Below are 26701 nucleotides of genomic sequence, written 5' to 3'. Positions count from 1 at the left end.
ATTTACCGGATCTTTGCCATCAAACTTCCTCATATCATTTTTTCTTGATTTTAGGAGCTCGATCTTGAATCTGCCGTATCTCTATAATTTCAGATCTCCAAGGTCTGCAATTGTGTCCTGTAGTAGCCCTCTGCGTCCTCTTTCCAAAGCCACCAGTCTGATAGAAATTGGATTCTCCAAGAAAGAGTTATTCCTAATCTCCCGCGATGACCTAATTATAGATTGGTTCAGTAGAGCGAACTTGTATGACGTGCCACGCGTCATTGTTTCGACCTTAGGTTCTGAAAATGATACCCAACAAACTACAATCCGTTTGCTTTTTGTCACTTTTTACGAAATTTGAATCAGATGCTTAGAGAGATAGTTATGATGATTTTCCCAAGGTCACCTGTTTGGAATGTAATTCGGGAGCGTGCAAAAACCCTAAATTTCATGGATTGTATCTCCGAAAATATAGCGAAATAATATCTGAAATTCGGGCCCGAGCTTCACTAAGTTTTCAAATCAAATGGTTTTTAATTTCAAAGTCTGAAACTTCATAGAAAAACAATTATAGCGCAAATTCCACGATGACCTGTTTGAGATGGAATTCTAGAGCTTGCAAAAACCCTAATTTCCTGAGATCAGATCTCCAAAAATATAGCGATACAAGATCTGAAATTTGGACTCGAGGTTCAGCGAGATTTCTTCGCAAATGGGTTTTTGTTTTAGCTTCTGAAACGTCGCAGAAAAAAAAGTTATAATGAAAATTCCACAATGACTTGTTTGGAGCAGCGAAACCCTAGAATCCAAAGCTCTGATACCAATTGTTATGAAATCAGCTCACAAAAAGATAGAGAAGAGAGATCAACGCCTTAGAGATAAGCCTATTTGAGCGGGAAACCTTCTTTACATTACATAAATGAACAATTCTTGGATGATACAAATGACAAGGCCTCCTTTCTATATATAGGAGTTTAAGGGGTCATAATATAATCAGAGTTGACATAACAATAATAATGTAAGGGCACAACAATAACAATAGTGGGTTTCTATGGGACACAATAATAACAATATGGGGATTACATGGGCACAACAATATAATAAGGGGGTTGCACTAATAACAATAAGGGGTTACACTAGTAGTATAGGGACCTAACATCTATTCTGAATGTATACAATTGTTAAGGGTGCTTCTCCCCATAAGGACATAAACAATTCTTGATCATGCATCATAAACTTGACAGATTCTTCAATGGACCCATTCTTTCTTTTTGCCACTCTATTTTCTTGAGGATTATAGGGGACAATTAGCTCCCTCTTAATCCCAACTTCTTTATAAAAGGCAATAAGTTCTTTTGAAGTGTATTGTCCTCTGTTGTTAGATCTCAAAATCTTGATCTTCTTTCCTTTCAATATCTCTACTTCACCGTTAAATTCTTGAAACATGGTGAAGAATTCATCCTTGATCTTCATGAGATAGATCCATGTCTTACGAGAAGTCATTAATAAATGTTACATTTTATAATGAACCTCCAAGTGATTTCACTGACATAGGACTACATACATCAGAATGAATCAGATCCATGATTTCTTTGGATCTACTATCACTACTTGGAAATGACTTTTTGATATTCTTTCAAAGTGCACAACCTTCACATACACCTTCATGTTCTATTTGCAATTCAGGAACACCTGAAACAATTTGACTTGAAGCAGGCAAGGTTCTATAATGAAAGTGAACATATCTCCTATGCCATAGTTCAAAATTCAAATGGATTGATTTCATCCTCTACTAAGGCTTGAGTTGGTTGACCCAAGAGTTTGTACAATCTTCCTTCATGAATTCCAATAACTCTAGCATCATCTATACTAGAGCTTGTTGAGATTTGTAGCTTGGGAGGTACTCCAAGCCTTGAGGATCAAGGGTGTGGAGGTTGGAGTGCCACAAAAGCACTTGTGGGCAAGAAACCCAAGCCTGTGGGCTTTGCACCCAAGCATGTGGATGTGGATCCGTGATGAGATTTCGACATGTGATAGATGAGGATGATAGCAAATGTTGAGACGAATCCAACACAACAAAAATCATCGAATTTCGAAGTCTACAAGTGAAGATATTAATTTTTATATGTTATGGTGGGCAAGGAGGGACATGAAGGCAAGTCGGCCTTGTGTTATAAGTGACCCTTTGAGGGTTGTTTGATCCCCACATGAAACATATAAATAGAAGTCCTTGTGAGACCTCATAAACACATCCAAGGAGCATCAATTCATAGAGAAAACTCTTTTGAGGTAGCCGAGCTAGAGGAGAAGGCTAGATGTGGAAGAGGAGGACTGTTTTTGTCTCTTTGTGTGTCTCTTTCAGGGCCAAGAAGCTCCGTGAGGCTGCCACATGCATTAAGGGCAGATTGGATGGTGTTTTGGGGCTATTTATGGTAGTATACTCTCTCATACAGCAGGCCGCATTGATGAGGAGCACCTACAGCTAGGTCATAGGCCTTATTTGTCTTGTTCAGGGGGCCGAGAAGCTTCAGCTAGGGCCAGAGATCTGTTTTGGGTGAATAGGTGGCTAGAAGGTTGGGTTTTGAGGCCTTGAAGAAGGCGAGGAGGCAACGAGCTGTTGGGGAAACCTTTTGGAGGGAGGTCGCAGTTAAAGGGAGGTCTGGAAGGCATGAAAAGAGGGTTGTAGCAGCATGCTAACAAGCCCTAACTAGAGTTCAGATCTACAACAACTTACACCAGCCATTGATGACATGAGGTATGTAGGTTTGTTGGTGTTTTTGAGTTGATTTGATGCAAGTGGATGGGTGTCCAAGGGTTGGACAGTTTGTGGAGTCTGTGGCAGCTAAGAGGAAGGGCCTTCATAGGTGTTGGATGCCCTAACTAGCAGCAGATACTACAACAAGGATTGGACACCTCGAGGTCTAGTGGAGGGCAACGTGAGAGGGTCCAAGTGTGGAGCCCTATGTGCAGTGCCTTGATGGATTAAGGGCTGCTAGGAGAGGCAGTTTGTTGGAGCTCATATGTCTGATTAGCCAGAGGAGCAGTTGTTGTAGGCCGTGTTCATTGTGGGAGATGGACATCTTGCAGTGATAGGTGGCAACACTTTGTGACCTATGTTAGTTTTCATTGGAGAAACACATGAAGACTATAGTGGGCTAAAGTCCCTGAGTAGTTGAGGAGCAGCAGTGGGCAGTTGTGAGTTGTTCACAAATGGAGTTGTGAACAACTCAACAGGAGTCTCAATGTGTTGTGCCCTTAATGGACTAAGGCACAACTAGTGAGCAGATTCAATGGCCAAATGGACTTGGAGCATTGATAGAGGCAGATGTTGCAAATCAGAGGTCGAAGGGCTGAGTAGGTACAGGGTACGACCAAGAGGAGCTGAGAGAGTGCGCCATAGCCAGATGGTTAGAGTATCTTGTTGAGGGTAGATTGGTTGTTGATGGAATGACATCGAGCCCTAGTTTTGTATCTTTGTGTCAATGGATGTATGAGGGCCATTATCCCTGGTACGAGAGCCCTAGACTATTGCATTATTCAGTTTGATTAATATAACGAAGTTGGGTAGAAAATTTGTAAAAAGTTGTCTATGTTTGTGCACGTGTGATTTATTGCATTATATTGTTCCGTTGTGTAAAGTAGCTTTGTTGTGATTCTTGGTTTTGTAGTGTTAGAGATTTAAGATTCTATCCTAGACACTAGGGTCGTGGAAAAACAACAGAGCCCTTAGGCCATACAAGTACTTTGCAATCAACAAATGCTACTCTATCTCCTTTATCTTCCAAACATGAAATAAAGACTAAATCTTTCTCAAACCTGGCACATACAGTGCATTGCTGAGATGAACGTTATTACCAGTTTCCAGCTCAATGAATGTCTTCCCAATTCTTTTGATTGCATAGCTGTGGTTGTGTCCGAGCTCTGCCCTTTGAGATAACCAGTCAGTTTGCCATGATCTCCTGTGATATGTCTTGAAGCACCACTATCCACAAGCCACATATCATCGTCATATGCAATAGAACCTGTTAGAGCAGAGAAGTAAAAGAAATCTGTCACCTTTGGATTTCTTTGGATGTTCATCAATGTTCGTTGCTGAAGCATGTTGTTTTCTTTTCCTCTTTCTATCATTCGCTCCTTCGAGACATTGGCTCATATAGTGACCAAATCTATGACAACGATAGCATTGAATCTTTGACATATCCTTTCCTTGTGGAGTAGGTCTTCCTTTTGGTTTTCTATTTTGGAAACCAAACTTATTCTTTCCTCCATTCTTCTTCTTAAAACGACCTGCAAATGCTTGAGAGTCTTCTTCCTTTCTATCTCTTGATATAAGCCTTGATTCTTCTTGAGCACAAGAAGTCCAAAGCTCTTCGTCAGAGGGAACTTCCTTCTTGCTACTTATACCAACTACAAATGCATCCCATGATCTAGGTAGTCCATTAAGTGCTATAATCACAAGTACCTTCTCAGAGATGACTTCATCAATTGCTTGAAGTTGGTCTCTTAGTTAAAATATTCTTACAAAATATGAGGCTCTGGTGTCAACATTTGTCATCCTCACATCACAAAGCTCACTCTTCAAACTAATGACTTAGCAGTGTTGTTTTCTATAAATAGATTAGTTAGGGCATCATACATCGCCTTTGAAGTTTCAAGCTTTGAAATATAGGGGTCAAGTGATCTCTAATGGAACCCACGATAAGGCTCATGGAAGTGATGCCATCCTCCTTGAACTTCTCTTTTTATGCATTATCTGCTGGTTCTACAACCTTTCCCTTCACAATATTTGAAACTTTATTCTTTGCAGGAATAAGATTAATCCTAGTTTTCCAAGCTTTGAAATTTGAAGCCCCTTCTTATGAATTTTTGAATGCAGATATGAATGTGAGTACTTTAAATTCTTTTTCAACCTTTAGATCTCAATATCAACATGCATAAGTAACCGAAATAAACTGTAAAAGTACTCAAACACACCAGTACAGAAGATTTACTCTGGGGGAACCCAATAAGGGAGAAAATCCCAACAAAGACCACCTTTATTGCTCTTGAACAAATTTGCAGGTACAAAACCCTTCTTGAGGGTGCTACAGTACAGTTCGCTGGGAGAGAGGATGACTAGAGACAAATGAAGCCTTAACTGACTTGAAACTTATTTCATTCATGTGCAAATGACTTAGATCAACTCGCCCTGAGCCAAAGATGTCAGATTTGAAGCAACCCAGACTACATCTGAGCTTGTATGAAGTAGATCTGAAGATTACTTGGGCGCACTGCAAGAAAATAAACCAGATCTGGGTGAAATGACTACTGAACTTTGAATGCCTATATCTAACAGTTGAGAACATGAAACCGTGGGTGCTCAAGAGGGATAGGTGTGTCTTGGAGAGTAGATCCAAGATCCACTTAGCGCTCACCAAGATTTGGAGCAAAAACCCTGTAAATCAAACCCTTTTCCACATGTCCTGTTCCAGAAATTTGACAGAATCAGGTCTTATCACTTTAGGAGTGTAGATGCCTGCCTTAAAGCCTAGATCTTGTTGATTTGTGGTAGCATCGGATGTGCTCTAGCCACGAAATTTGGTGGAGAGGTCGGGGCACATGAGATTTCCAATACCCATAAAGGGTTTGGGCAAATTCTAAACAGATTAGGAGATATTAAAATAATTAATATTTTTAATGGAGTCCCTAAGTTTAACTTAGGGAAAATAAAATATTAATGTGTATTAATATGAATCTGTGTTAGAATGGTCCAAAAGACATGGATTAAGCCAGATCTAATCTTAGCCGTTGATTAGAGACTTAATCTCGGCCATTGAGATGTCAATAGGAAAAGTATAAGAGGAGGCTTGAGGGTCACTTGGAGAGTACACCAGATGATCAGTGATTCTATTCTCTAGAGCGGGGTTTGCTAAGAGAGATAGAATCAGTGATCGGGAGAGCAACTGAGGGGCATTGAGTACAGAGAAACAGAGAAGGCAGAGATTGTGCTGGGAGAGCAACGTAGCAACTGAGGGTGATGCAGGGCCAGCAAGGGCTCATGCAGGGCCACGCAGAGGTAGCCAAGTGCTGCGCAGAGCACCAGAGGGGCCAACACAGCTGATGCAGAGGCTCCCAGAGCTAACACAGGGCCTCTTGGGGCTGACTCAGGGCCAGCATGAGACAAAGAGGGGTTGACGCAGTCCAGTTTGGGTAGACGCTGGGGTTGGAGAGCAGTTTTGTGTTGAGGCGCTGCCGGAAGGGTTTTCCGGGGTTTCAGCCAGGAGATTTCTCTCAAGCTGTGAGGTATAGTTGCTAAGGAAATTCTCTGTTAGGTAGGCCAGTTTCGGCACCCAGATTGTACTCTGATATTGCTTAATAAGAAAACCATCAGATAGCTGCACCGGTTTTCCCTCATTGGGTTTTTCCGGGGACATTGGTCCAAAAATAATGGTGTCATGTGGTGTGTTTGTTCTTGTTTATTTTAGTTGCTGATCTGTAATATGTTGAGCATGCACTGGTGTTTATTTTCAGTATTTACTTTGTAAATAACTTGTTAAAGAAAAATAACAAGTAGGTAGGAATAAATCAGAGAAAGTGCATGAAGGGTTTCTAAACTAAGTAACTTACAAACTTCAACATGGTATCAGAGCGTGATTGCAGATCACAAGAGGACTAAAAGACATCAGCTGAGCGGAGAAATAGCAGCAGAAAACAGTGGTTCCGAGGTGACAGAAGCTGTTTCTAGCAACACAAAAGCCAAGGAAGTGTGATGCAGAGTCAGCCAGAACCACGCAGAAGAAGCCGGGAACTGCGCAGAGCCTCAGAGAGGCCAGCATTGCTGAAGCAGAGGGTCAAAGGGTTGACGCAGGGCATCCTGGGGCTGACGCAGACCCATCCGGGGTGACGCAGAGCCAGTGTGGGGCAGAGAGGGGCTGACTCAGTTCACAGAGAGGCAGTTGCTGGGGTCTAGAAGGCTGCAGGAATATTGCGGAGTGGAGCTGGTGAGGTACTGTAGTCAGAACAGTCCCTGACAGAGCAGGGCCAGAGGAGTTGTTACCAAGGGTTTCTGGTCGAGGAACCTAGATCAGCAGTGCAATTGCACAAGACGATCAGAGTAGGGGGCATCTCGACAAGCGGCAGAAGGATTTCCAGGAGGGAAATCAGGACTCAGAGGGAGTCCAGAAGAGAACTTCCAGACGGGAAGTAGAGACTCAGAGGAGTCGAACAAAGAACTTCCAGAAGGGAAGTAAAGGAGCGTCATGGCACTACACGGGGTAAGAGACCAGGATAGACTGGACGGAGCATCGAACTTTGCAGTCTGGAAGGCCAAAATCTTATCAGTGCTTGACAGGAATCGTGTCAAGAACTTCGCCTTGAAGGTTATAGCTATCCTAGTCGACCCCAATGATAACGACAAGTACGAAGAGGCGATGGCGAGGGCCAATTGCATTATCCTTGACGGGGTCAAGGATCATGTGGTACCACATATAGCCGAGAAGGAAACGACAGTTGAGATGTGGGAGGCTCTCAAGAACCTGTACTAACATACTTTTGTGTAGAGAAGAATGCTGCTCGAGAACCAGATGAGGTCGTATCAGATGAAGAAGGGTCAACCGATTGACACCTTCCTCGGAGGACTGAATGAGATCCGAGACCAGTTGACTGCTATAGGAGTGACACCAAATCAGGGGCTTATGGTGAGGACAACCCTAAATGCTGTCTCAGAAGATTGGGAAGTGTTTGTCCAGAGTATCCTAGGTAGAGGGACTCTCCTACCTTGGGACGAGATGTGGGCAACTCTTCGCCAGGAAGAGATCAGACGGCAGTCGAAGACGAGTAGCAGCAACAAAGGGATCAAAGTTCAGCAGGAGGAGGAGGATGTGGCCCTAACATCTGAGGGAAAGCAAGAGAAGCAGAAGAAGAAAGATCTCTCCAAGATCAAGTGCTTCCACTGTAGGGAGATGGGTCACTATGCGACCCAGTGCCCAAGGAGTAAGGGAGAGTCTTCCGAGACTAAGGCAGCGCCAACACGGGCAGAGAAGGAAGTTTTGACAAACGATGATTGTGCCATGAGTGCACATGCACCACTTGAGCGGAAGTGGGGAGACATCGAGCTGTAGTTAGGAGGATTACAGGCGATGAGGGGCAGGATCCTTGAGGTACCCTGCCTCTTGGATTAGAACTTGTTACGGAGCCCCGACGAGGAGTAGCAGGATTGGCTGAGTGGGTAGAAACGGATGTGGATGGAGTGACATAGAGAGCTACAGTGCAAGAGTCTCGAGACAGCGCAGAGCTAGTAGGCTGCACCCATGCAGGAGGGCACAAAGAGGTGTGCAACGGTGCGAGATGCAGGGAGTTGTTGCAGCAGCGTAGATGTCAGAGAGGGAGCACTTGTCAGCGACAGAGGGAGCTTCAGCATCAATGGGTGTCTCTAGCACGACAGGGAGGTCAGTTGGGAGATTAGTTACTTACTTCTCAGTAACTGAGTTGCAGTGCAACAGTAGGCAACACGATGCAGCGTGATGAGAGGACGTGCAGTGCTGGGAGAAAGAACTAGCAGCAACACGGATGTAGAGGGAGCTGTCGTACAGATGCAGCAGTGGCAGTGGTAGAACCATGGGCAACAGTACAAGATGCAACAATACAGAGGATGTTGGGCAGGAAGGCCTAGCATCAGCACAGGTACTGATTCCGGATGATTAGGGTAATACTTAGTGAGGAGTATTGCTAGAGCACAATCCTCGCTAAGAGGGAGTGTTGATTTGGGGTAGCATCGGATGTGCTCTAGCCACGGAATTTAGTGGAGAGGTCGGGGCACATGAGATCTCCAATACCCAAAAAGGGTTTAGGCAGATTCTAAACAGATCAGGAGATATTAAAATAATCAATATTTTTAATGGAGTCCCTAAGTCTAAACTTAGGGAAAATAAAATATTAATGTGTATTAATATGAATTTGTGTTAGAATGGTCCAAAAGACATGGATCAAGCCAGATCTAATCTTAGTCGTTGATTAGGGACTTAATCTCGGCCGTTGAGATGTCAACAGGAAAAGTATAAGAGGAGGCTTGAGGGTCACTTGGAGAGTACACCAGATGATTAGTGATTCTATTCTCTAGAGCGGGGTTTGCTAAGAGAGATAGAATTAGTGATCGGGAGAGCAGCTGAGGGGCATTGAGTACAGAGAAACAAAGAAGGCATAGATTGTGCCGGGAGAGCAGCGCAGCAGTCAAGGAGGGTGACGCAGAGCCAGCAAGGGCTCACGCAGGGCCATGCAGAGGCAGCGAAGTGCTGCGCAGAGCACCAGAGGGGTTAGCGCAGCTGACGTAGAGGCTCCCAGAGTTGACGCAGGGCCTCCTGGGGTTGACGCAGGCCTAGAAAGGTTGACGCAGGGCCAACATGAGATAGAGAGGGGCTGACGCAGTCTAGTTTGGGCAGACGCTGGGGTTGCAGAGCAGTTTTGTGTTGAGGAGCTACTGGAAGGGTTTTCCGAGGTTTTAGCCAGGATATTTCTCTCAAACTATGAGGTATAGTTGCTAAAGAAATTCTCTGTTGGGTAGGCTAGTTTCGGAACCCAGATTGTACTGTGATATTGCTTAATAAGAAAACCCTCAAATAGCTGCACCGGTTTTCCCGCATTGGGTTTTTCCGGGGACATTGGTCCAAAAATAATGGTGTCATGTGGTGTGTTTGTTCTTGTTTCTTTTAGTTGCTGATCTGTAATATGTTGAGCATGCGCTGGTGTTTATTTTCAGTATTTACTTTGTAAATAACTTGTTAAAGAAAAATAACAAGTAGGTAGGAATAAATCAGAGAAAGTGCATGAAGGGTTTCTAAACTAAGTAAACTTAGAAAGTTCAACAGATTTGGTTGAGTGTTCTATGGATCTAGGAACACCCTTGTCTTAGTTTCCAGATCCAACTAGAATCACCTTGATTGGACCTTTGTAGCTCAAGTTATGCTCACTTTTGTAACTCGCCCCAGAAAACCTGTGTGCTGATGAAAAACTGCAGAAAATGAACTTGTGTAGCAAATTGCTGTCTCTTGGTCCTTTTATCATTTCTCTTGCTTGAATGGAGCGCCTAGATCTAATCTTGGATTGGCATTGGATAAGCTTCATGATCCTTCTAGAAGACTCCATGAGAGAAGGGTTAACAACTTAAGTTGTTCTCCCTAAAGACAAGTGCGCCCCCCCCTTCTAATTTTACTTTGACATCTTTAATATAATAATGCCTTTATAAACTTAGGCAGACTTAGGCTTTTAGCCTTTACATCATAACATTACATTATAACATCTCAACTAGTCACTAGGACTAGGAGTTTACATGACAAACACTTTTACATGACTCAAGGCTTTTGGATAGACATTTTATCACTCTCTCAACTAGCAGGGTCCATTCACCTGCAATTGTTAGTTTTTGTAACATCGAATGTGTTCTAGCCATGAAATTTTGTGGAGAGGCTAGAATACACGAGATCTTCAAAACCCAGAAATCGTTTATGGAAATTTCACTTAGAAATGACTTAATTAGATTAATAGTCGTTTTTTTAAATATTTCCTTAGTCTAAACTTAGGGAATATGACTAATTAATCATAATTAACTAAGTTAAGGTGAGAATGTTCTAGAAACTCACAGAGAATGACAAGGAAATAATCTGAGCCATCAATTATGTTTTAATCTTGGTCGTTGGTACTCCAATACAAGATTATAAGAAGTCGATGGGTAGATGAAGAAGACACAAGTGTAGTTACTCAGTTGCCTAGGCATATCGATTTTCTCAGTGGCTGAAGTTCAGTAGAGGAGATAGAGCCAGAGGGTGAGTTGCAGGAGAAAGAGAGAGGGTATCAACAATCGTTCGGGAAGTAGCAAGATGAATTTAGGAAGAGACAGTGTGAGGAGAGATGCAATCCACTAGAGCAATGTGCAGAGGGTGATGCAGAGACACCAGCGTATAGGCAGAGGGTCCATCTCAGGGTCAGGGAGTCGCTGTGGAGAGTGAGAAATTTGTTACTAAATTTCTCTCAATATTTTTCCTCTGTTTTGCTATCCGAATTCTTGTACTTGAATTATCGCTGAAAGATTAATAAAGAAACCCTCATCTGCTGCACTGGTTTTCCCGCATTTGGTGTTTCCGGGGACAATTGTCCAAAAATAACTGTGTCAATATCTTTATGTGTGTTCTAGAATTTCTCTAATTTTCCAGCATTTATTTTTCTTTCGCAGTATTTGTTTTGTGAAGGTTGCAGTGTATATGTTTCAATATTTGCCGTAGGAAACTGCAAATAGTTTGTTTAGTTAATTTAACAAATAGAAGAAATATTATCAGTGGCTGCAGTAGGATTCCGGGTTTCGAAATTTTCACATGGTATCAGAGCACAGATAGAAGCTGGAGAGCTCAGTTGTAGAGAGGAGAAGGAGCTTTGTAGCACTGCGTAAGAAACTGCTCGAAACCCCAGAGGCTGCGCAGTCCCCTTGGCCAGGAGGGTTAGTTTTTGAGGAAAAGTCTATTTCTCTAAGAGAGTCGACAAAGAAATTAGATTTTCCAGATCGAGGATTACCAGAGGCAGAGGGAGCAACAATATTTCTTTGTAGAGTAGATTTCCAGCTGGGACGCAGTATTTTGCAGCAACAAAATCAACATTAGGAAGGAAAGGAGAAATAGCACAGAAAATCATGGATAGAATCAACAGTCAGGAAGCCTCAGAATTATCTTCCAGGTTGGAGGATGAGTTTGCGTGCTTGTCAGGTTCAACATCATTTGGTGTCTGGTATATTGATAGTGGAGCTTCAGCTCATATGACAGGAGTTAGAGAATATTTCTCTAGCTATCAAGAGGAGCAAATGGACTTCCAAATCACTATGGGCAACATAACTAAATGTACTCCGGTAGGGAGAGGCACCATAGAATTTCAGACAGAAACAAGAACCAACACCAACGCTACTAATGTACTGCATGTGCCAGGATTGGGTATGAACCTAATTTCAGTGTCCCAGTTATAGGACAAGGGGTACGATGTACACTTCGTGGGGAAGAAAGTGTATGTCAAACACTCTAGCTGGAAGAAGGTGAGATAGATTGGAGCTCGAAGCAACATGTTATACAAGTTGCAACTCGATTCTCCAATGGCATTGATAGGTAGTGATAATAGCAGTGGGAAGGAGCTAAACGAACTATGGCACAGGAGGATGGGACATTTACACCATGGAGCACTTAGGATGCTTAGAGAAATTGTAACGGGAGTTCTAGTTCTCAGTACAGAGCACGATGATGTGTGTAGAGGATGTGTACTTGGGAAGTACGCAAAGACATAATTTCCTAGAAGTGACAGCAGAGAAAATGGCGTGTTGGGATTGATACACTGAGATATTTGTGGCCCTATGACCACTAGAGCTCTTAGCGGTGGCGAATATTTCGTCACCTTTATTGATCATCATTCCAGGAAGACATGGATCTATTTCTTAAAGACCAAAGATGAGGTCTTTGATCGATTTAGAGTGTTCAAGGCTCTTGTAGAGAACGCGACGGGGAAAAAGATCAAGGTGCAACGTTCAGATAATGGTGGAGAATACACAGATAAAGACTTCACAGACTTCTGCACGAAGGAAGGCATCAAAAGAGAAAGGACAACTCCCTCAGCAGAATGGAGTAGTGGGGCAAAAGAATAGAACCTTTATTGATCATCATTCCAGGAAGACCTGGATCTATTTCTTAAAGACCAAAGATGAGGGCTTTGATCGGTTCAGAGTGTTCAAGGCTCTTGTAGAGAAAGCGACAAGGAAAAAGTTTAAGGTGCTACATTCAGATAATGGTGGAGAATACATAGATAAAGACTTCATAGACTTCTGTGCGAAGGAAGGCATCAAAAGAGAATGGACAACTCCATATAATCCTCAACAGAATGGAGTAATGGGGCAAAAGAATAGAACCATAGTTGGGGCTGCAACAACTATGCTGTATGACCAGGATTTTCCTAGATTTTAATGGGCGGAGGCATGCAACACAATGGTGCACATTCAAAACAGAGCACCTCATAGAGCATTGGGGAAGAAAACACCAGAGGGGGTCTTCACAGGAAAGAAGCCTGAAGTAAGTCATTTGAGGATATTCGGGAGTGTGGCTTACTACCACATACCAGATGAAAAGCATAGTAAATTGGATCAAACTGCAGAGAAGGGGTTTCTTGTAGGGTATAGCGAGACCTCAAAGGCATATAGGATCTACATTCCTAGCAGTAGGAAGATTGTAGTGAGGCGAGATGTAAAGTTCATGGAAGACAGAGCTTTTAGAAGATCTCGAGAAATGCCTGCAGGTGATCAGTCAATAGAAGTTCCGTTAGTCCAGCAACAGGGACAACAAGTGGGACAAGCAGGAGGATAGTCACAAGGATTGAGTACGGTGACCAGTACTAGTATCTCCTCAGAAGTAGGAGATCAAGGGAGTTCTCATCAGATGAAGCAGCAAGAACAGGAGGAACTTACTGAACCTCCCACCACTAGTGGTAAAGCCAGTAGGGAAGTGCATCAGACCTTGAGGGATGCAGAGGAGTTTGTCGGAGCTCCTAGGACAGACAAGAGACAACGCAGGAAGCCTAACAGATATCAAGCTTTGGTAGCTCATGTTACAAAACCCTCCAGCGTTTAGGAAGCCATACAACATCAGGTGTGGGTGGATGACATGGAGGAAGAATACAGTTCTTGTTGATTTTTGGTAGCATCGGATGTGCTCTAGCCATGAAAATAAGGTGGAGAGGCTAAGGCACATAAGATCTCCAAGACCCAGAAATCATTTGGGGAAATTCCACCCGGATGGAGAGATATTAGAATAATTAACATTTTTAATGTGACCCTAAGTCTAAACTTAGGAAAATTAAAATATTAATGTGTATTAAAATAAAATGGGTGAGAAAGTTCTAAATGATGAGGATCAAGCCAAATCTAATCTTAGCCATTGATTAAGGACTTAATCTTGGTCGTTGAATCGTCAACAAAAAAAGTATAAGAGGAGGCTTGACGGTCAGTTGGAGACACACTAAGTTGATTAGTCAATTCAATTTTCTAGGGCAAGGTTTGCTGAGAAATCGAGTTAGTGATCTGTTGCAGCGGGGGCAATTCTACAGGAGGTCGAGAATACATATCAGAGAGGCAGAGGAAGTGCCAAAGAGACAGCGCAGAGCCTAGGAAGGCTGACATAGAGGCAACAAAGGTTGACACAAAGGTAACAAGGGTTGAAGAGGCCAGTGTAGAGGATGCAGAGGGCCAAGAGGCTGATGCAGAAGCCACAGAGGCTGACACAGGCAACACAAAGAGCTGCAGAGCTGGCGTTGGGCTGAAGAGGCTGCGCTGAGGTGATTTTGTGGGCCAGACTGGGAGCTGATCAACTGACGCAAAGTCATAGGAGGGTGACACAGTCCCTGGAGGGCGATGTAGTTCCATAAGATAGCTTGGAGCAGCGTTCGCTGTCCTGCTAAGGAAATGTCGAAGTTGCTGTGGGGCCAATCATCTGGTTGCTGATTAGCCAAAATATCTATCTCTGGAGAAAGGTACGACTGAGTGAGCCATTTTTGGCACCCTAGTTGTATTAAAAAAATTGCATAATAATAAAACCCTCATATCTACTGCATCGGTTTCCCGCATTGGGTTTTTCCGGGGACGATTGTCCAAAAATAACGGTGTCCCTTGTGTGATTGTCTTAGTTATTTCAGTTGTTGATCTGTATATGTGTTAAGGTCGCATTTGTGTTTATTTCGGTATTTATATTTATAAATAACTTGTTAATGGAAAGAACAAGTAGGAGATAATAAACCAGATAATGTAGTAGGGATTTCTAATGTGTCAGACTTAGAAATTTCAACAATTCTATCATGACAAATGATGTTTGGGAGGTAGTGCCTAGACCAGAAGACAGATCAGTTGTAGGCTCCAGATGGATCTACAAGATCAAGTACACTGCAGATGGCAGTGTAGAAAACTACAAGGCTAGATTTGTGGCAAAGGGGTATGCACAAAAGGAAGGGATAAACTATGAGGAGACCTTCGCTTATACCTCTATCAGATCTATTATATCCCTAGCAATGCAGTTGGGATGGGAGATTCACCAGATAGACGTCAAGACAACATTTTTGAACGGGGTGATAGAAGAAGAGGTGTATATAGAGCAGCCTGAAAGATACTCATGTATGCAGGTTGAAGAAAGCTCTATATGGGCTCAAACATGCACCCAAGGCGTGGTATGGTCGGATTGACAGTTATTTGTAGCAGTTGGGATTCATCAAGAGTGACACAGATCCCAATATCTACTATTTAATGGTGGAGAATGAGCCTCTCATTCTGGCATTATATGTAGATGATTTTTGACAGGATCATCAGAGCTCATAAAGGACTACAAAAGGAACCTTGCAGCAAAATTTGACATGAAGGATATGGGGTTGATGCACTATTTTCTAGGATTGGAAGTATGGTAGAAGAGTGGGGAGATCTTCCTTGGGCAAGGGAGATATGCTACAGATATTCTGAAGAGATTCAGAATGCAGGATTGCTGATCCATGATGATGCCCATGATCACCAATTAGAAGAAGATAGATGCATTAGGGGACAAGGAAGTCAACCCCACCTTGTACAGACAACTCATTGGGTTGCTCATGTATCTGGTTAACACTAGGCAAGACATTTGTTTTGCTGTCAATACCCTTAGTCAGTTCATGATGAACCGAAAAGGGTACATTGGGTAGCAACTAGGCACATTCTTAAATATGTGCGTGGAACAGTGAGATATGGTTTGAAATATACTCGAGGAGATGACGTGAGATTATGTGGATTCATAGATGTAGATTGGGTAGGTAGTTCACTGGATAAGAAAAGTAGCTCTGGGTACTGTTTCAGTGTTGGATCGGGGATGGTATCTTGGTGCAGTAAGAAGCAGAAGCCAGTAGCACTGGGTTCAGCAAAAGTTGAATATATGGTAGTCAACACATCTACGTGTGAAGCTATATGGCTTAGGAAGCTGCTTGTGAGTTTGTTCAGGAAGATGGGAGAGACCAATGTTTACTGTGACAATCAGAGTTGCATAAATCTCTTTGAGAATTCAATATTTCATGATAGGTCGAAGCACATTGATATCTATTGTCATTTCATCAGACATTGCATTCAGCATGGGGCAGTCCAGCTGCAGTATGTTCCCACAGGAGATCAGGTAGCAGACATACTCACGAAATCTCTAGGGAGAGCTAAGTTCATCCAGTTTAGGGAACATATGGGTATGGTGGAGAACCTGTTTCAGTAGCAGAAATAGATGGATTCTTAGTTGCAACAGCAATAGAGGACAGGGAGTAGCAGTGCAGATGCAGTATTTGACAGGAGTACAACAGGGTTAGCTGCAGCATAGATACAACGCATATCAGAGTTGCGCAGTAGTTGGTGGGCAATAGTAGCTAGAAATCAACAACGTGACAAGAGATGGTGCAGAGACAGTGTGTTGTGGCAATAGTTGCAACACTATAACACTTTCCTCGCTAAGAGGGAGTGTTAGTTTTTGTAGCATCGGATGTGTTCTAGCCATGAAATTTTGTGGAGAGGCTAGAATACATGAGATCTCCAAAACCCATAAATCGTTTATGGAAATTCCACCTAGAAATGACTTAATTAGATTATTAGTTGTTTTTTAAAATATTTCCTAAGTCTAAACTTAGGGAATATGACTAATTAATCAGAATTAATTAAGTGAAGGTGTGAATGTTCTAGAAACTCACAGGGATCGACAGGGAAATAATCTGAGCCATCAATTATGTTTTAATCTTGGCCTTTCGTGCTCCAACAAAAGATTATAAGAAGAAGTCGATGGGTAGATGGAGAACACACAAGTGCAGTTACTCAGTTGCCTAGGCAGATTGATTTTCTCAGTGGCTGAAGTTCAGCAGAGGAGATAGAGCCAGAGGGTGAGTTGTAGGAGAAAGAGAGAGGGTATCAATAGTGGTCTAGGAAGTGTAGGACAAATTCAAGAAGAGACAACGTGAGGAGAGACACAATCCACTAGAACACTGTGTAGAGGGTGACGCAAAGATACCAACGTATGCGCAGAGGGTCCATCTCGGGGTCAAGGAGTCACTGTGGAGAGTGAGAAATTTGTTACTAATTTCTCTTAGTATTTTTCCTTTGTTTTGCTGTTCGAATTGTTGTCCTTGAATTACTTTTGAAGGATTAATAAAGAAACCCTCATCTGCTGCACCGATTTTCCCGCATTGGGTTTTTTCGGGGACAATTGTCCAAAAATAACTGTGTCAATATCTTTATGTGTGTGCTAGAATTTCTCTAATTTTCCAACATTTATTTTTCTTCCACAGTATTTGTTTTGTGAAGGCTGCAGTGTATATGTTTCAATATTTGCCGTAGGAAACTGCAAATAGTTTGTTTAATTAATTTAACAAATAGAAGAAATATTATTAGTTGTTGTAGTAGGATTCCAGGGTTTGGAATTCTCACAACAATTACATTTAAGTACTTATGTTCAAAATAACAATAAGAAGGTGGTCTTTTTCATGTGATCATTTAGTACTACAACTTGGACACCTGTTGGAGTAAGCCTAGAAGGGTCGAGGTCCTAGGTAGTCACATCACAACCAGCCAAGGAGTCCATCACACATGCGAGTACTAGCTCACAGGACTTCTTCATTCGTCCCGTCTCTTGCTAGACCGAGTCTTGATTGCTTCTCAAAGAGCTCACAAGACATTGCCTTGGATTTTTCACATGGCTCACCAAGCATCCACTAGTAGGTCCTTCATTCTGGCTCTTGTCAAAGCTCACAAGGCTTCTACCTTCGCCTTGACTTTTGCAGTGACTCACAGGATTTATTGATTCTCCAAATCTTCCCTGGCTAGCCTCAGGGTGGCCATTTAAGGCCTCTCATTGGAGAATGACTTACAATGCTGCTATTTTCAACACTCCCTCTCAGCAAGGGAGGCATTCTCTGCAACTCCAAGCTTGCCTCTTAGGTGCGCAAACTGTTTTACTGGCAAGGGCTTGGTTAGGATATCTGCAACCTGCTCTTGTGTTGCTATGTACTGTAGCTTGACTGTTTTCCTTTGGACCATGTCTCTTACATAATGAAACTTCAAGTCTATGTGCTTCGTTCTTTCATGGAACACTGGATTCTCAACCAGTTTTATGCAGCTTTGATTGTCACAAAAGAGGACTGTAGTCTCCAACCGAGTTTTGTACAACCCAGAAATCAACTTCCTGAGCCACACTGCTTCCCTGCATGCATCACTTGCTGCAATATATTCAACCTCTATTGTACTATGGGCAATGGACCCTTGTTTTCTACTGGAACAGGAAATCATGGTTGATCCAAGACTGAAACAGTAGCCTGTTGTGCTCTTCCTGTCTACTGGACTTCGAAGCCAGTTTGAGTCTGCATAACCATGTAGAGTAATACCAGAGTTGGAAGAGCAACTTAGACCATAGGTAATGGTCCCTTTCAGATACCTCAAAATATGCTTTGCAGCAATCCAATGTCTCTATCTAGGCTCAACCATAAACTGACTTAGCGCACTCACTGAATAACATATATCAGGCCGAGTATGAGCTAGATACAACAAGGAGCCGATTAGCTGCCTGTACATAGTGGGGTCCACTAAATCTGATCCTGTGTCTGAGTCATGTAGTTTCTTGAGGTTGGTGATCATTGGTGTGGCCATTGACTTACATTCAAGCATTCCAAACCTCTTTAGGATGTCCACAGTATATTTTCCCTGAGCTAGAAAGATACCATCTTTGTTCTGCCAGACTTCCAACCCAAGGAAGTAATGCATAAGGCCAAGATCTTTCATTTCAAATCTTTCTGTGAGTTCCTTTTTACACCACTCAATTAAGTGGTCTTCTCCTGTCAGAAAGAGATCATCAACATATAGCACTACAAATAGAGGTTGATTCTTGATCATCCTGAGATACAAGTTAGAATCAACATCACTGCTTTGAAAGCCCAAATCTTTAAGAAAATTGTCCATGGTTTCATACCATACCCGAGGAGCCTGTTTAAGGCCGTACAAAGCCTTCCTTAGCCTGCATACATGTGAGTCTTTGCTATGCAAAATAAAGCCTTCTGGCTGTTCAACATAAACTTCCTGCTCTACATTTCCATTTAGAAAAGCAGTTTTGACATCCATTTGATGTAACTTCCAACCAAATATAGAGGCTAAAGAAATGACTGTACGAATAGAAGTATACCTTGCCACTGGCGCAAATGTCTCGTCATAATCAATGCCTTCCTTTTGGGTGAAACCACAGGCAACAAACCTTGCCTTAAACTTTTCAATGCTACCATTTGCAACATGTTTAATCTTGTATATCCACTTAGATGAAACAACTGATTTATCAGTAGGTCTTGGAACAATATCCCATACATTATTCTTCATTATAGATTTATATTCTTCGAGCATTGCATCTTTCCAGACTTGTAATTTATTTGCTTCATCAAAAGTAGAAGGTTCAGATTCACTTAAGTTGCTGACAAGTGCTACATAACCACCATACCTGTGAGGTCTTTTGCTTTCCCTGAATGTGCCTTTGGGAGCAGCTATCTTTTCTGCTTCTTGTAGAATTTCCCTGGCCCAAGATGGTTTTCTTTTAACTGGAGCTTCTTCAAGTGATTTTTCTAGGACTTCAGCAGGCTCAAGAGACAAGTCATGATCCATGGGATCATCTTGGTTTCTCTCCCTCTGACTCCCTGAACCTGAACTTTCAGCAGAAGGAGAGGTAGGCTCATTTTTGGTTTCAAGTTGAAGTTCTTTTGACTTTCTAAAGGCTGCTTCTTCATGGAAGGTGACATCCTGACTCACCTCAATTTTTCTTTGACCAGGTATATAAACTCTGTAGGCTTTGGATGACTCACTATATCCCACAAATATGCCTTTTATCCTGGAGGGTTCTAGTTTGGACCTCTTGTCCTTGGGAACATGAATGTAAACTAGGAAACCAAAGACTCTAAAGTGGCTTACGACTCTAAAGTGGCTTACATCAAGCTTGATTCCAGTGAAGGCTTCTTCAGGTGTTTTATCCTTGTGAATGGAATGAGGGCTACGGTTTTGAATGTAAACAACTTTCCTGGTAGCTTCAACCCAAAGAGAGATAAGAAGATCTTGGTCAACCTTCATTGCTTTGGAGGCTTCAACAAGGGTTTTATTTTTCCTCTCAGCTACTCCATTTTGCTGAGGATTATAAGGGGTAGTCAATTGTTTTTTTATGCCATGTTCTTTACAGAAATCCACAAAATGATGGTATTCATACTCCCCCTCATTATTAGACCTAAGAGTTTTAACCTTCTTATTAGTTTGATTTTCCACTAGGGCTTTAAATTCTTTGAATTTCTCAAAGGTCTCATTCTTGTTTTTCATAAAATACACCCAACATATTCTGGAGAAGTCATCAATAAAAGATACATAGTACAAATAGCCACTCAAAGAAGGACAAGTCATAGGACCACATATATCTTAATGAATTAGCTCTAGGATATCTTTAGATCTGCTATCACTGCTATTAAATGATTTCTTTGTATTTTTCCCAAGCAAACATCCTTTGCAAACTTCATTTTTTGAAAGTGAAATATGAGGCAAGCCTATTACCATGTGATGTAGATTTGAAAGTGCCTTGTGGAAGAGATTGCCGAACCTCCTATGCTAAAGCTCGTTGTTGCTGACAATATTTTGAACAAGAGCTTGAATGGGATAGCCAATGAGCTTATAAAGTCCACCTTCACAAATTCCAATTGCTTCAGCTTCCTGGATGCCTTTTTCTTTCGGCCATAGATATGCTTGCTCATCTATAAAGGGAGTTCTGAAGCCTTTCTTTTCCATGGTGGATATTGAAATAAGGTTCTTCTTCATGTCTGATACATGTAGAACATCATTAAGATGCAAAATAGATCTTGAATCTAGCTGTAAGGATATGGACCCAACTCCAATAATCTCATGATTGGAGTCATCTCCTAATTCCACCTGAACACCAAATGATTTCTTCTTGTAGTTTGTAAGGATCTCTTTGTAACCTGTCATGTGGATGGAGGCACCACTATCAATCAGCCACATGTCTCGCTTGGAAGACACCGAACCAGAGAGTGCTGAAATTCCCAAGTATTCCTTCCAGCCTTCACTTTCTTGTTCATGGAAAGAACTACTAGTTCTTCTTTTTGGATTTTAGCAGTAGAAGCATATTGTTTGCCTTTGTTATAATTACCTCTCTTCCTGAACTTGCAGTCTTTAGCCATGTGTCCCAATTTGTTGCAATTATAACATTTAATCTTTGAAATATCAAAGTGTTTACCTTTATAGGGCGCTTTACCTTTCTCCTTTTGATCATTCTTGGGAGTGGAAGTCCTTTGGAAGGATGGTCTCCTTCCTCTTTTCCTTGTTCTGGTGGCAAGTGCATGAACCTCTTCCTTGGAGGTTCCTTCTCTGATCATTACTTTGCTTTCTTCTTCGACACAATCATGCCAAAGTCTCTCAAAAGTAGGTTGTTCAACTCTTCCACTTACGCTTGAAAGGAAAGTTCCCCAAGAAGGAGGAAGGCCATCATAAATGGCCTGCACCAAATCATCATCTCTCACTTTGTCTCTAGCTACTATAAGCTGATCTCGTATCTGCCTAATCTTTGAGTAGAAATCTGTGACAATCTCTCCCTTTTCTAGCTTTAGGAACTTTAGTTTATGTTTCAAGTATCTCTTCTGACTTGTTGCATACTTCTCGTACAGACTGGAAAGTGAATCCATGCATTGTTTTGGAGTCATTGCAACTGTCATTACCCCCAGGACATTATCCTTCACAAAATCAAATATAATTCTCCTTGCTTTTGCCTGGTTTCTATCAAAAGCAGCACCCCCAACAATGGAGGTAGGGCGCTCTGGTTCAGAATTGATAAAGTGGAGCAATTCTTGCTCTTGAAGGATGTTAGTGATCCTCATCTTCCAAACATGGAAGTTGGAGGACTCTTCCAATCGGTCTTCCTTCTGAACAACAGTGGAGGAGGAAGCCATAACTCAACCTGCAAATAAACCTTGTGTAGATTTGCAAAAATAAGCCTCTGATTTATGTCGAGTCTGAATGCTGCAAGTCAGAGCTCTACACACCTTGCTCTGATACCATGTTAATTTTTGAATGTAGATATGAATGTGAGTACTTTAAATTCTTTTTCAACCTTTAGATCTGAATATCAACATGCAAAAGTAACTGAAATAAACTGTAAAAATACTCAAACACACTAGTACACAAGATTTACCCTGGGGAAACCCAATAAGGGAGAAAACCCCAACAATGACGACCTTACTTTATTGCTCTTGAACAAAATTGAAGGTACAAAACCCTTCTTGAGGGCGCTACAATACAGTTCGCTAGGAGAGAGGATGATTGGAGACAAATGGAGCCTTAACTGACTTGAAACTTCTTGCATGCAGGTGCAAATGACTTAGATCAACTTGCCTTGAGCCAAAGATGTCAGATTTGGAGCACCTTGACTAGATTTGAGCTTGTATGAAGTAGATCTGAAGATTACTTAGGCGCACTGTAGGAAAGTAAATTAGATCTGGGTGAAATGACTGCTGAACTTTGAATGGTTATATCTAACAGTTGAGAACTTGAAACCTTGGGCGCTCAAGAGGGATAGGTGTGCCTTGGAGAGTAGATCCAAGATCCACTTAGCGCTCACCAAGATATGGAGTAGAAACCCTGTAAATCAAACCCTTTTCCACATTTCATGTTTCAGAAATTCTGCAGATGTTTGACAGAATTAGGTTGTGTCACTTTAGCAGTGTAGATGCCTGCCTTAAATCCAAATCTGACTGAATTTTCTATGGATCTGGGAACGCCCTTGTCTTAGCTTCTAGATCGAACTGGAATCACCTTGATTGGACCTCAGTCGCTCAAGTTATGCTCACTTTTGTAACTTGCCCCAAAAAACGGCGTGCTGATGAAAAATTGTAGAAAATTAACTTGTGTAGCGAATTGCTTTCTCCTGGTCCTTTTATCATTTTTCTTGGTTAGAATGGAGCGCCAAGATCTAATCTTGGATTGACATTGGATAAGTTTCATGATCCTTCTAGAAGACTCCATGAGAGAGTGGTTAATAACTTAAGTTGTTCTCCCTAGACACAAGTGCGCCCCCCCATCTTCTAATTTTACATTGACATCTCTAATATAATAATGCCTTTATAAACTTAGGTAAACTTTGGCTTTTAGCCTTTTATCATAACATTACATTATAACATCTCAACTAGTCACTAGGATTAGGAGTTTACATGATAAACACTTTTACATGACTCAAGGCTTTTAGATAAACATTTTATCACTCTCTCAACCAACATGGTCCATTCACCTGCAATTACATTTAAGTACTTATGTTCAAGATAACAATAAAAAGGTCTTTTCTATGTGATCATTTAGTACCAATGAAGCACCACCCAAATAAGACCCGCGAGTAACCGCAGGTCTTGGCGGGTTCTATAGCGAGCCGGGTCACTCACATAGAACTCGTGCTTAAGACCCTTACTCGGTCAAACTCGCATTAAATCTGTGTACTCATATAAGACCTGCATTAGACCCCTATAAGACCCGTCAAACCTTAGATTCCATTTTTATTTTTTAATTTTTTAATTTTTTCTTCTCTTTTTTGGAAATGAGGTGGAGGAAAAGGGAAATTGGAGGCAGGAAAATGCTTTATAAGCACCTCTCTCCGTTCCATTTGTCATTCACTTGCCATTTGAGTGTTTGGGTCATTTCTATGAGTGTTGAGTGACTCCATTGCATAGTGAAGGAGCTCTTGGAGGAGGCTTCATAAAATCAGACCCAGCTTCAAGTAGGCTTCATGAACCTTGTTTGAATGTTTTCCATGTAAATTTTTTTAAATTTTTTGTATTCAATTTAATTTTTTTTTGGTTTTCATTTTTTTTTAATTTGCCATTTTTTTTGGGTTGAGGAGGACTGCCTCCTTAGCTCGCAAGGCCTTGTTGCTGAGTTTGCCAACCACATAGGGACCCTGTGTGGCTGAAAAACTTAGCCACAAGGCCCTATGGGTTGAGGAGGGCTCACAAAACAAGTGCAACCAAAGGATACATATCCAATTTTATTGGATACTAATGATTTAGAGTCCGATTGGGTTGTGGAGGAGGAGTCCCCTGATTTGAGTTGGCTTGATGACGAGACTGAGGATCTCTCTAGTTTGCCATCTCAAATGGAGACTCCAAATACACCTGCCTCACAGTTGCTTCAACCTTTCGATGTTAGCATTAGCTCCACGAGGGCTTATTTTAGGTGTGGTCGCCCATGAGTGATGAGACTCAAGATTATTTTGAGACAATCATTTATCATTTATGACATATGTATCTGAATTTTGCACTTGCTGACATTTTTTATTTTAATTATGGAATCATGATTCCTTGTCTTATTCAGTATCTAAATGTTTTGCTTACAAAAATCGAATATGTTATGTTGTACTTTTATAGATACGAGATGATGTGATGAATTATTGCATATATTGTGGTTTTTATAACTTACAAGGATTGGAATTGTCATTAGTTTCTCTTTTGTGCTTAAATTTTTCCATATTCTAAGTTTTTTTTTGCATTTTGACGAGTCTTATACGAGTTTTATATAGGTCGTTCCTGAGTCTTATATGAGTCGCTGGGTCAATAGCCAGACAATCTTATATGAGTACGAATCGTGCAACATTGTTTAGTACTACAACTTGGACACTTGTTGGAGTAAGCTTAGGAGGGTCCAGATCCTAGGTAGTCACATCACAAGAAGTCAAGGAGTCCATCACACATGCCAATACTAGCTCACAAGACTTCTTCATTCGTCCTGACTCTTGCTAGATTGAGTCTTGACTATTGCTCAAAGAGCTCACAAGACATTGCCTTGGATTTTGCACATGGCTCACCAGGCATCCACTAGCAGCTCCTTCATCTTGGCTCTTGTCAAAGTTCACAATGCTTCTATCTTCACCTTGACTTTTGCAGTGATTCGCAGGATTTATCGATTATCCAAATCTTCCCTGGCTAGCCTCAGGGTGGCCATTTAAGGCCTCTCATTGGAGAATGACTTCCGATGCTGCTATTTTCAACACTTCTAACTTTTTCTCTGACTTCATAGAGGAAGCCATTGATGTAGATCAACAATCAAGAAGGTCTTAACAATAGTGATCTCGATTTTCAATGTAGACTTCTTCAAGAGTGATCTCAGTGTCCCTTTCCTCACCAAAACTCTGATACAATGTTGATTTTTCTAGTGCAATAGATATAAGAAAAATATTTCTGAAAACTGATAATTAGTTCTAATGATGTTTTTAATTTTTCCAGTATATCTTTAAGCAATTACACTTCAGAAATTCAACCATATAGAAACAATAGGACAGTAGAGATCACAATGCACAAAGAGAGCACAAGATTTACCCTGGGAAAACCCACTTGGGGGAAAAACCCAACAACCTTTTCAATAGAGAAATTATTCTTTTCAACAAGAGACACACCTAGACTTCTAGTCAACAACTAGGTCAAACTGACCTTCAACAAATCTATGGTCAAACCTGGTCAACACCCTCCAAGTCAAGCCTCCAATCTGATCCAGCAACTCGGCCCTCTTGTTTTGCCCTAGGCCAAATTTTGGCCTCCCAGTAATTGCCCAAAATCCCAAAATTTCACCCCTGCAACTGCCTAGAAAATTTCGGCCCTCCAACTGTAACTACCCAGGAAAAGATGCAAACTGGAGAGACAGAGAGATCCTCCACACATGCGAGCTAGATAGAGAGAAAAATGGATGAATTCGTCTATCTTTTCTTCCTCCTTGTCCTTCTTGTCCTTTGTTTGGATGCCCAGAAGATTCTTGCTTGAGAGAGATCGAATTGCTTCCTTGTGGAGGAGGTCGTGCTGTCTTTATATAATGATCTGCTGGTTCAAATAGGCGTGTCTTCTCCCTGGGCCGACTTGACTTGGAAGGAGGCCGACTTGACTGAATTTGGAACCAAAAATTCAATTTCGAAAATTCAAATTGTTCTCTTTTAAAAGTCCAAAAGGACATGACTCAAAAAACAAAATTTTTCTTTTGACTCTAGCATGAAGAACATGCTTAACTATAATCAATATAAATACATCAAGGGCCACAATATATATTATGAAGACCGACCATAGTTACAAAATTCAACATTTATGGCTAAGTTTCTGCTCTCCAACGGGACTGTTCCACACAAGAGGAGACTGCATTGCTCTAGTGAGGATATTTCACAGCATTTTGTGTCAGGAGACTGCCATAGCATAATAGAAGCTGAAATTTGTCCTAGAGTATGGGAGAATAGGGTGAAGGAGGGCAGATTATAGAGATAGTTCATAGTTGCATGTATGACTAGGTTTCTGCTATCCAGGGGTACTTTACCAGTCAAGGGAAGACTTAATTGCTCTTTTGAGGAGATTCGATAGCACATTCTGTCAAGAGTCTGCCATAACTTAGTAGAAGCTTGAAGTTTCCCTAGAGGAAATGAGTCCTTTCTTAGACATTACATGCCCCAAAATTATTGCTGTTTTGACTGAACTGCTTGAAAAGGAAACTAAATGGGGAAAGCATATAATTTTCTTGTTGTCTATATATGCTTCTCTCAATTCAACTTTATTTGTCTTTCGCTAGCAACAAAGCTGTTCTCTATGACAATTCAATTTGCTTGGAAGTCTTCTGATGGAAAGTTACCATTTTTTTGCAGTTTGTAATAGTTTC

At 41.5% G+C, this 26701-nt stretch overlaps 1 protein-coding gene across 2 annotated transcripts in view; it reads left to right on the top strand.

The window, feature by feature from the left end:
- Positions 1–26701, top strand: part of LOC149249255 (uncharacterized) — a 267470-nt gene that overhangs the window by 103827 nt on the left and 136942 nt on the right. The window lies entirely within an intron of this gene.

This window comes from Pinus tabuliformis, chromosome 7 (genome assembly GCF_031772625.1).
Source record: "Pinus tabuliformis cultivar Carrire ecotype Pingquan chromosome 7, CPIR1, whole genome shotgun sequence".
NCBI lineage: Eukaryota > Viridiplantae > Streptophyta > Pinopsida > Pinales > Pinaceae > Pinus > Pinus tabuliformis.
The sequence above is the reverse complement of the archived record's forward strand: the minus strand, read 5'-3'. Positions and strand labels throughout refer to the sequence as shown.